Genomic DNA, 12846 nt, shown 5'->3' with positions numbered 1-12846 from the left:
ACTTGTTAGAGAAAAAACTTTTTATTTTTTTTAAATATGAGGAAATGAATCAGCTTCTGTTGTATAAAAAAAAAAAGACAAATTAAAGGGAACCTCCAAAAGTGGGAGATTGAGAATGGCAAAGTACAAACAAAAAACCGGGCCTTTCCTGGATGGGGAAACAGCTAAAGTGGAGAAGAGGCACCTTTATTGTTCTGCTCTCATTTCCCCACACTCTGTTCTTCACTTTTCACAACATCCTTGCTCCCTTCCAAAGTTTGGGAACCTTGCCATTTTATGGGATACTGCTCATTCCACCATCTTCTTTTGAGGCTGACACTGAGATGCCTGACCGCTAAAGTTTGCGCTTCTTTAAATCCAGTAAGCTTCCAGGCATCCCCCATAACTGTGAATAACAGAGACAGGTAGAGACAAATGTCAAGGAATTTTTGAATGAAGTGGAGGTTTGGGGGAACCTATGCATTTTGGGGGAGCTTAATACACTTGGCACAATCTGTAAACAGCACCATCTATAGGGCTTCTATTTGGACTTGAAGTGGGGATATTTAAAGATGGTAGTATATACTACTATACAAAGGTATATACTACCTTTGGCAAATGCTTTCCTGTTTAACACCTTTCTTGATATAGTTTATCATTAAGAGATTAAAATTATCATATCTAAATCTATAATTTTCTCACTCCAGGAATTTATACAATTTTAACATGAAAGAAAGATACCTCAGTGAAGAACTAGGCAGAACCAAATGCTTTTTAAAAGGTTAATAAATAATATGCTGGAGGGAGCCTGTACCATTTAATCATTTGTGAGACATTAAAGATAAGCTTTGCACTATAGAATACTGTTTGTGAAAACCTGATTTTTACCTTCAAAAGTCTTCATTAAGGATGTACTCACTAGTATTAAGTGTTAAGGATGATCATGATAAATATATCAGAAGGGATTCAATCGCTGGTTCATGACCATACCTATGGAAATTCCTGAAATGTCAGTATCAGGGTTTTTTTGGTTATTATTCTGCTTTTGCTTTTTATTCCCCCCCCCCCCCAAAAAAAATTTCTAAGGTAAAAAAAGATACTACCTAATACATTGATTTTTCAGAAGTGTGTAATTCAACAGAATTTGGTGATTTCTAAAATATCCTCAAGGCAGTCCAAGTTCTCATCTTTAAAAGTCAAATCATATATCAATAAAATATGAGGGACTTTCACCTCATATTTTCACAGCAGATTTACTTGGAAAAGCATGAAAACTAACATTCCCAATACACAGGCCCTATATGGTCATTTCCTTAGGCAGCAGTTCCACAATAATTCTCCATCTATGGTGGCAAGCAAAATGAATATGGTAAAGGGAGCAAGATAGTGTAATAGGCACATAAAAATTGAAGAACGAGAGCTTCAAAATACAACAAATTAAAGTGAGAACCACTAATCACAATATATTTGTTAGCTTAAGTTTTTTTCCTGAAACAAGGGAAGATTATTATTGTAGGACAAACTTTTTTTTTTTTATAATAACTTTTTATTGACAGAACCCATGCCAGGGTAATTTTTTTACAACATTATTATCCCTTGCACTCATTTCTATTCTGATTTTTCCCCTCCCTTCTTCCACCCCCTCCCCTAGATGGTAAGCAGTCCTATATATGTTGAATATGTCATAGTATATCCTAGATACAATATATGTGTGCAGAACCAAACAGTTTTCTTGTTGCACAGGGAGAATTGGATTCGGAAGGTAAAAATAACCCGGGAAGAAAAACAAAAATGAAAATAGTTTACATTCATTTCCCAGTGTTTTTTCTTTGGGTGTAGCTGCTTCTGTTCATCATTGATCAATTGAAACTGAATTAGGTCTCTTTGTCAAAGAAATCCACTTCCATCAGAGTACATCTTCATATAGTATCATTGTTGATGTATATAATGATCTCCTGGTTCTACTCATTTCACTCAGCATCAATTCATGTAAGTCTCTCCAAGCTTCTCTGTATTCATCCTGCTGGTCATTTCTTACAGAACAATAATATTCCATAACATTCATATACCACAATTTACCCAACCATTCTCCAATTGATGGGCATCCATTCATTTTCCAGTTTCTAACCACTACAAACAGGGCTGACACAAACTTTTTGGCACATACAGTGTAGGACAAACTTTTAAATAGCATAAAGATTTCTAGTGCAAATATCTAATAATTCACAGGTTTGATTAAAGTACTTCTCAACATATTGGTCACACAACTAAAATGCTTCAATTATTTGGTATTGGTGGAAATGAAAGATTTCACATAAGTCAATTTTCCAGATCACTGAAGCTTAGCTTTTCAACACCAAATTAAACCTTTTCAAATATATTCTCATGCCTTCCAAAACAGTGTAAACAAAACAAAACTTAACATATTCTTGATGATTGAGAGTGATAATTATGAATAAAAATTATTTTGTTATAGTGAGTTCTTTAGAATAGTGAGTGAGATCTTTTAGGGCTTATTGAGGCTATCTGCTTCAAAGGATCTTGGGCTGGTTTTTTTTAAACATACTTCCTCCCCATAACTTGGTCAGCTGTCATTTTCTGTTGTTATTAATAAGATTACTTCTAGCAGTTACTCCTCTGAGCCTAGTTTACTGCAAGCATGTTAGAATTATACCTAAGAGTAAATGTGCTTTGCATGAGGACTTGAAGATTTTTCATATTAGCAAAGTGAATGAGCTTTTAACTCATGGTTTTTGTGTCATCTATTTTAAATAATCAAAGGACTTTTTTGTTTCCGTGCTGGAATTGACTATATTTTGGACAATTTAGCTTGCTACCTATAATGGCACAACTTCCCACTCACAAATGATTTCTGCTCACAAATGGCTGCACAATGCGGTTCTAATTTCCACTTAACAATAGATAATGCCTGATATGTTATATACTGACTGAGGTGAAAGGAAGAAGAAAGGGAAAAAATAAAAAAATGTGGAAGAGAAAATGAAAAGACATACAAGGGGAATAGGTGTGAGGGAGAATACAGAATTCAAAATATGCTTAAAGAAAATTTTAGAGCATGATTCTTTACCGTGAAATTAAAAACTACATAACTAAGCTTTCCTTTTATTGGTCCATGTGTAACAATAAAATTGAATGCACAAAACAAAACACCAGAATTGAAGAAAAAAGAATACCCCAAATAAAAAACAGCATATGCCTGAGCTTAAAGTTAGTCACTAACTATTACTTCTTATGTAGAACAAGACAATGTCTAAAGGGCCAGGAGAGAATTAGCTGTTTTTGAAAAGAAAAATTTAAAATCACCAAGAAATCAATCCATCCTAGCAATATTGGTCTAACATTCTAAAAAGTCTCTGTTTCACTTAGGAAACAAAGATTAATCTTGTCTAACATTATATATTAGTAGATGGAAAAGTAGTCACAAAATGTACATTTCCTCAACTCTAGCATGATAGAGGGGCCCCAATCTGACTTAATCCATTATTCAAAGATAGTTTGTAGAGACTTTAAATGGCCCAGTGCAACTTGAGAGGCATTAAGCACTGCAAAGAGATCTTTCACAACAGGTTTTAAAATGCTTTTTTGATTTATAAGCTCAGATTGTCCTTCCTTCTTTAGATTTTGGCACTATTCACAGAGAAGGTATTGTCCACATAGTACTCTGAGAAAAGAATATCAGATACCTTATCTACCTAAAGTTGACTCTGGAATTTGCTAAAACCTGTATCTCTCTATTTGGCTTACTGCTGGTTTTGATAATATGATTAAATTTAAAGGAAATCAAAGGGAGTTGCAGACATAATTTAATTATAAAATTTATTAAAGTATTAGACAAAATAAACTCTGAAAAAGTGACTTTACTCCAACTTACTGTCAATTTTTAGACAGAACTAATTATATACTATAGCAATTCTGTATAGAAATATTGACAATTGGGTCAAGAGACTAAATAAACTTTGTTACTATAAATGATTATCCTAAATACATCTCTTTTGAGTATAACTGGTATTTAAAATATAACAACATTCCTTATTTACTAGATTTAAATTGAGGGCATATTGAAGATTTTGGGTTAAATCAGCTTGATTTAAAAGTTCTGCATGTTCAAATTTCCTACTAGTAAAGAAAATTTAAACCGTACAAATAATTGTTTTAGAATCATTTCTATCCCTCAAAGTTAGAGATTTTTCCAGAAAGCACCCTTCAATCCTAGCTTGTACTTCATTGGAAAACCTCCAGTAATTAGGAACTACCACTGCCATAGCCACTTCTGGACAAACTTCCTAATTGTTAGGAAGGTCTTCAGTATATCAAAGTGAAATCTACCTCTCTGCAGTTTCCACTCAGTGCTCTTAATTCTCCCTTCTGGGCAAATAAAATCATTCTAATTTGTTCTACCACAAGACAGCTCAAAGAATACTTGAAGATATGTATCAGGTCTTTTAGATGGCATATCCCTCCCAGAGATACAAACCCACCTTCTCCTCAGTCTTTTTTTCCCCCTCTAGATTAAGTACAATCTTTTTTTTTTTTTTTTTTTTTTTTTTTTCCAATTTGAGCTTTCTTTAGTATAGTTTTGAGTGTTCTTTTTATCCTGGATGCCTTCCTCTCAATGAAATCTAGCTTGCCAATGTCTTGTCAAAAAGGTGGAACCCAGGACAGAACACAGTGCTCCAGGTCGACGTGCAACAGAGCTATAACTTCTTTCCTTTGAGGGGTCTATATTTTTATCAGTAGCTCAAGACAGCAGTAGCATTTTGGTTATCATGTTATTGTACTGACTCTTGAGTTTTCTGTCTACTAAAATCCTAGATCTTTAAAACAACAACAAAAAACTCATGAACTGTTTAGCCATTTTATCTTTATTCTGTACTCAGCTGAGTTTTCTGAAGCCAAATAAATTACTTGATTCTTTACTTAGTTCTGTCACCAGTTTTACAGATATCTGGGTTCAAAATCTCAAGTTATCCCCGACTTCTCACCCTATATATTGCAGTTGCCAAAGTTTGTCAATTCTGTCTCCATAATATAATATGTAATACTATAAACATAAGTATGAAATATGTAGAGAAACTGTAATAGAGTTCATTATGAGATTTTGGCCATTATACCAAATGTGTTCACATACTAGTTGTGCTGTATTCTTGAAGCACACATTATCTGAAATCATATTTTCAGACTGAAAGACTGGGACATGGAACTGATTTTACAATCAAAAGAAATACTTTTAAGCTAAGATGGAAAGAAAGAATGTGCCATCTACACATGATTCTTTGTGCCATTCTTCTGTTCTTCCTCCTTAATTATATTTGGGATTTTGTTTGCTTTCTTGAGATTTAAAGATTTAGAACATTTTGAGAGAGGATTAAAGAGGTGAGAAACTATGAAACAGAGTTGCTCCATTAAAACTTACTAAACACCTTGAGATAAAAGAGGCAGACCATGAAATCACAAGTCAAGAGCTGGAAAAATTCTAAGATAATAGAGTTAATATTTATATAGTATTTATATGTGCTACCTGTGAGTGCTAAGTGCTTTACAATTATCTTATTTATGCTTCACAACAAACTGTAAGGTAGGTGACATTATTATACTCATTTTATAGTATATATATTTATATATATTATATATACATATTATAGTATATTATATATATATTATAGTGAGATAAACAGAAGTTAAGTGACTTAATCAGTATCACATGAATGAAGTCATATTCCTGACAGTAGATATCACCTGGCTCATTAATTATGGCATCCAGTCCTTTGGAATTGACTACATCATACTCCACTCCTACAAACTATACTTCCAAACTTCATCTTCCTTTCATGGAATAGAAACAGCATATAGTCAAACAGCGTCACTAGAGAGTCTGCCTTTCATGCCAAGAAACAGAAGGCATTCTTTTTCTTTCCTTTTTTTTTTTTTTTTTTTTTTGGCTGAGGCAATTGGGGTTAAGTGACTTGTCCAGGGTCACACAGCTAGGAAGTGTTAAGTATCTAAGGCCAGATTTGAACTCAGGTGCTCAGGGTTGCTGCTTTATTCACTGTGCCACATAGCTGCCCAAGAAAAGGCACTTTTGAAAACTGATTATTCTATGTTGAGAATAGACTGTAAGCAACCCTTTTTGTGGTGGCAAGGAACTGGAAATGAGTGGATGCCCCAGTTGGGGCTGAATAAGTTATGATGTATGAATGTTATAGAATATTATTGTTCTATAAGACATGACCAGGAGGATGATTTCAGAGAGACCTGGAGAGACTTACATGAACTAATGCTAAGTGAAATGAACAGAACCAGGAGATCATTATTCACAGCAACAACAAGATTATACAATGATCAATTCTGATAGTCCTGGCTCTCTTCAACAATGAGATGATTCAAACAGTTCCAATTGTTCAGTGATGAAGAGAGCCATCTACACCCAGAGAGAGAATTGTGGGAACTGAATGTGGATCACAACATAGCATTTTCACCTTTTTTGTTTTTGTTTGCTTGTTTTTGTTTTCTTTTTCATTTTTTTCCTTCTTGATCTGATGTTTCTAGTACAGCATGATAATTGTGGAAATATATTTAGAAGAATTAAATGTTTAACATGTATTGGATTACTTGACATTTAAGGGAGAGGATGGGGAGAAGAAAGGGAGAAAAAAAATAGAATACAGGGTTTTGCAATGGTGAAAGTTAAAAATTATTTTTGCATATATTTTGAAAATAAGCTCTAAAAATAAATAAACAAATAAAAACAATAGACTATAACTGAGTCAAGGAAGTAAAACTACTTGGGAATATGAAAACAGTTTTGTCTCCTTTATAATGAGATTTTATCTCTCTACATTTTTCCTTCTCACTCTGTCTTTCTTTATATCATTTAGTTCTTTGCCATAAGTTTTGATCAAGAGTTAGTAACATACCATATTGTAGAAATAACTTTGTAATAAGACTGCATTTTTACCATGTTAAATGTAAGGTTATTTACTTACTTACTTTTCTTGCTTACCTTATCTCTTTCTACAAACCTCTTAGTTTGTTGTCATAAATATTAAAGTGAACTTTTAGTCTTCACTTGTGGGATTAATCTATCTAGGCTGTCAGAGAAAAGGAGGATCTTTAAACACATATAAATTGAATCACACAATAAATGCCTGTAAGATATTTTCTTGATTGAACCTATCAAAAGTAAAATGCTCACATGTGGGCTCTAAATCATGAGAAATAAAATCCCAATTTTTAATTATGAAATCATCAGATAAAAATCATCTAAAATATTTTTATTGACACAGGAGTTTTGTTCTGTACTATGCTCAATGGTTACTTCTTTTATTCCTGAAATGCCCATTAATAATTTATTTATGGTTTAAAGGGGGAAAAAAATAGTCATTTAAGTTGATTCATTTCACTTTCATAGTTGTTAGGAGATTAAAAAAAAAAAAAAAAAAGAAGGAAACAAATCAGAAGAGTCTTCCATTGAGGACAGTCTGGTTTGTGTCAGATGTGAATGATGATTAATTTTTTCTGACCCTTTCTTAAGGTCAGTGATTTTATTTATTCATTTGGATTTTAGGCTCTGGCATTGAGCTTAACAATTTCAGATGTTTTGAAGAAGAATCTATTATTGAGTTTATTCCTATCATAAACCAAATCTTCATTAGCCTAAGTATTTTTATTTAGCACATTTAAAACATTAAGAAGTAAAACCAGAAGTAACTAGTTTTTAAACCTTTTTTCTTCAGATACAGTTTTTAAAGATTTGAATTATTAGTTCATCTTTATTGGTTGGTATTGCACACAAAAAATTGGAAATCCATATGAAAGACAACATCTATATTACTGTAACAATTTGTTTTACTAAGTGTACAAAAGGATCTGGATATTTGAAACATCTGGGTCTTTTTAGGATCCATTTTCAGCCCTTAAATCCATCTGCAAATTAAAGTGCCAGATATTCAGCACATAGTGTTTGAAGGACCAAATCACCCAGTGTTGCCAAAATATCCAAATATTTAAATACATTAAAAATGGTTTCGGACTAAAATAAAATGGCTTATCAAAGCCAGGTATGTAACCACACATCCCAGTTAAGAAATCTTTCCTGAATGGATTCAGCAGGGTACTTAGACCAACTGATGCATAACATTATAGAGCCAAGGTCAAATAAAACTTTCCAACTTCTTTTCATGCAATGATCTTACTCAAGAAGTACACATATGAATCTCTGGATTTATCCTCAAGAGTTCACAAAATCCTAACATTTAAACATCTCTGTGCGCAGGAAATTTTCAAAGTTCTGGCAAGCAGTCAAGGACACCTCTTGTTCTACTTTGCTTATATAATGGTTCTGCATTGATGGCACATGGTATCATTTTTCATTTAATGAGAAAAGAAACACAATTAGTTTTAAAAGCTACATGTTGTAGTCATTAGTAATCTGTAAAGTTCAAAGTAAAACACAGTGTTTGCTGATGCTCACTAATCTGCCATGGTGCAGTGTGTTTTTCTATCACTACTTCATTATGATACTTGTCTACTTAGTTAACTAACTACATATAAAAGTAGAAAAGAAAGTCAAAATTAGCAAAAGTCATATAATACCAAGGAAAGAGCTGGAACAAAGTCTTACAACATTGCAGACTATGGTAAATGACTGTAATTTAAAAGGTAAAACATGATCAATAATAAGATCACTTATTCTGTAAGATGCAACACAAGATCATTAAGAAAAATGTAAGCATGTATTCCTAAGAACTCTATTAATGTAGAGAGTATATTAGTTCAATTCAATGGATATTTAAGCACCTACTATTTACAAGGCATTGTACATGGTTCTCTGTGTAATAATACAATAAGCATTTACTTAAATGTCCACTATGTGAAAGACTATATGCAAGTTCTAAATCTAAGATGATTTTTGCACAGGATGCCGTTGATATAGACATAACTGAAGAAGCGAGACAGAATAGATCTTAGAAATTATATAATACAACTACTACATTTTATAGATGAGGAAATTGCAGTTCAAAGAGGTTAAATGACTTATCTAAGAACATATTTGTGTATGTGTATGTAAGCACATATATGTGTGTGTGTGTTTGTATGTATGCACACACACATATATACACATACCCCTATAATTAGCAGAACCAGTATTAGAACCTAGATTTTTTGATTCTTAGGCCAATACTCTTTCGGTCCCATTCAAAACCTGTTATGGGCCAGAACTCTGAAAAAAGGATTCTTACAAGATGTAAGTAGAATGTATGTATGTTTGTAAGATGTAAGGTGCTTAATAGCTCTCTAAATTCAGTATGATTGATTTAATATTACAACAAATAATGGTTTCCTAGAGATATAATGATTGGTTTATACTCAGCGTAGAACATATAAGCTGAGACAAACTCAAACAAAAGGCACAGAGACAGATTCATTCCATCATCCATCTTTGTAGTGGTTGGAGGCTGAAAGTGCACAAGCCCTCGAACTCACTCCTGCACTTCTCTACTGAAACCAAGACCTCTAGGAAAAGGCCTCTAGGAAAGCTAGCTCGGGCCCCAGGCAAAGAAACTAGCTTGTGAAAGAGATATTAAAGGATTTGGACTTTAACCCCTGGCTATTCTTGTGGTGATTACTCTGCTGAAAAGAAGGCTGCCCTAAAGAGCTCCAGAAAACCAGAGATCATTACAAAAACCCAATCCTATCCCCTGTGCCCTGATTTTTTGTTACTATCCCCCTCTGGTTTTCAACCAAACCTCACCTTGCCATTCCATTGTTACTATTTGTAATGCCTGTTCCATAGGCAACAAAATTCCCTTTGCTTTGAATCTTTTTTCTTTTCCATTCCTTCCATCTACTATAATTGAAACCTGGTTGCCCTCTAATGACACAGCCATCCTGGTCAACCTTGATAGTTTTGGCTGCATCTTCATTCATTCTTCTCAACTCACTTATTGAGATGTGGGAATTGAATACTTCTTGCTCCTTCTGCCACTTCCCCCCCACCTTTGCCATTCAGTTACCTCTCTCTACCTTTGAGATTCATAATATTCATAGCTACTACTCCAATCAAAAATCAAAAAACAACATGGTGGTTGTTGTCTGCAGATCCTCAGGATGCTCCTATCTCTTTCTCAATGAAGTCCATATCTATCTATCTATCTATCTATTTACATATAACTACAGATAGATGGGTATACATATAGATAGATTCTTTTTCAAATAGCCTAATCACTCAGTTTCTCATCTTCTCACCTCTCACAAGTTACTCTTCCAAATTATCTCAGACATGCACAAAGATGGTCATATCTTGGACTTTTGCCATCACCAACCAATATACCTCTGTGTTCAATAATTCTTAAACCCTATTATGCAACCATAATCTATTAGTTTTTCACATCTCCCTCTTCCTTCCCTTTAAAAAAAATTACACTCCTCACTATGATCTCAAATGCCTTAACCTCTCAATTCATTCCCAGTTTACCTTCCCTACATAATCAATCTCTCTTCTTTTCCCCATTCTTGACACGTTGGTAAACAAATTCAACTACTGTCCTCTCTTGAATCTCTAGAACTCTTACAATTTCACTGATTATACACAGCCCCTTCCATACTATTTTATCTGATGAACTCATGACTTTCCATAGATTTAATTACCATCACAGTTCTTAATTCTACCTATTTTCTTCTCCCTAAGCTTTCTGTTGACTTTTAATCTCACATTTTCAATTGATTTTCAGATATTCCAAATGAGATATCCAGTAGACATCTTAAATTCAATTATATCTAAAACAGAAGTCATTATCTTTCCCCTTAAACTTCCTCCCATCCTACCTTTTCTATTAGTGTAGAAGCCAACACCATCCTTCTAGTCCCTCAGGTTCACAACCTAGGAAACACCCTGGATTCCTCACTATCTCTCATTTCCCAAAATCTAATCTGTTGCTAAAGCCTAACGATTTTACCTTTGCAATATCTCTCAAATATGCCTCCTTCTCTCCTCTAACAGTACACCGCTCTACTACAGGTCATAACCATATTGTGCTTAGACTGCGAGTGGGTCTGCCTGCTTCAAGGTTCTTTCCACTCCAATCTACTTTAATCCTCTGCTCAGCTGTTGCTGTCCTTTGTTCTTCGTTCTCAAAGAGGACCATGACATCAGAAAGGTGATGCCATTACATGCAAATGAATTGGATTTAAGCAAGGGAGGGGCTGTGCAATGGCACCTACCTCACTTTCTCCTCTTCTACTGGAAATCTCCCTAATCCCTTTTAATTTTAGTACTTTCTCTCTTTTAATTATTTTCTATTTATCTTGTATATAGTTTGCTTTATATATTTGTTTTCATGTTGTGTTCCCCATCAGATTAGGAGATCCTGTCTTGATAAGAGGAGACTATTCTTAGCAAGGTCCTTAATAAATGTTTATTGATTAATTTTTTGATTCTACAGTACACTGCTTCCTAATTGTATCCTATAAACACAAGAGTCTTCTTAAAATGGAGATGTGTTAAATCAGAAAAAAAATGATTCCAAACTCATTTCAAAATATCTTTTCAATGCCATTTATATTATTGTTCTCCAGTATCATGGCATATATAGATAATTTATATGGTACTGACAAGATAAAGAAGATTTAGAAATAAAAACTTTTGTTATGCATTATCACAATTATAGAGCACAAAAGTAATTTGAACTGAATTAAACAAAAACATCATCATAAAAGACTCTTTTGTAGATCACATCCTTCTCCTTTCCACTTTATAATGAACTTCTTATGTAAAGTATAATTTTATGATAAGCATTTCAAAATCAAATAATTACATTAGCAATTTGTAACTTTATTTCTACTTTTCAAGCAATATTTAGGTGAGAAGTTTGTGTACTGATTATTATAATGAACTATGAATTGGGCAATTTGGATTCTAGTCTTGATACTGGTATTTGCTTGCTTTACATTAAACTATCATTTTTATGAAGATGCTTCTCAGTTTATCTATCTAATCTCAGACTCTCTCTTGAGCTTCAGTGGCACATTACCTATTGCTGTTGTTCAATCATGTCCTGACGCTTTGTGACCCTATTTGGGGATTTCCTGACAAAGATAATAGGAGTGGTTTGCCATTTCCTTTTCCAGCTTGTTTTGCAGATGAGGAAACAAAAACAGGGTTAAGTGACTTGCCTAGGGTCAAGTACCTGAGGTCAGATTTGACCTCAAGGAGATGTCTTCCTAGCACTCTCACTGTGCCACAAGCTACCTCAACATCATATATTGCTTAAAAGTTATTTTAAAATGATGTCTAGAAGACATTTTAAACATAACATATCCCAAACTGAACCTAACTGTTATGCTGGCTCTTTAAAATTCTTTCACTTCATTCTTTCAAAATGTACCAGAAAAGAGATAAGAAATTTATAAGCAGAAGAAAATACTTATTCTATAAATTTGTCATATGGCATCAGAGGCAACTGATTCAAATCCTTTACCATACTAACTGGAATTGCAAAATAATTCATCTTTGCAAAAAGAAAACACAGAACTGAAGAGTCAAAACTGCAAAGTTCTGGAAACTGAATATTAATATGCTTTATAGCTTAACCATTTTTAGACAAAATTAAACTCTTTCTTTGGTGAAATAGCTTCCTTCACAGATAATCCAACTCAGCTAAAGTAACAATGAGATATTTGGAAACATAAGAGTAAACTTTTACAAAGTGTCATAAGTGACTGACCAGTTTCACAATATCACAATTTATATTTTCCATATATTTAACATCACATTTCAAAAAAAAAAAAAAAAAAAAAAAAAACCCAACAAGATAAAATAATAGTGAATACTGCCAATTTTAGGAGCAA

The 12846-nt window shown here is 33.4% G+C and overlaps 1 protein-coding gene across 2 annotated transcripts in view; it reads right to left on the bottom strand.

Annotated features, from left to right (window-relative positions):
- Nucleotides 1–12846, bottom strand: part of CWC27 (CWC27 spliceosome associated cyclophilin) — a 286067-nt gene that overhangs the window by 122065 nt on the left and 151156 nt on the right. The window lies entirely within an intron of this gene.

This window comes from Sarcophilus harrisii, chromosome 1, assembly GCF_902635505.1.
Source record: "Sarcophilus harrisii chromosome 1, mSarHar1.11, whole genome shotgun sequence".
NCBI classification, from domain to species: Eukaryota; Metazoa; Chordata; class Mammalia; order Dasyuromorphia; family Dasyuridae; genus Sarcophilus; species Sarcophilus harrisii.
Note: the sequence above shows the minus strand (reverse complement) of the source record. Positions and strands in the feature narration are given on the sequence as shown.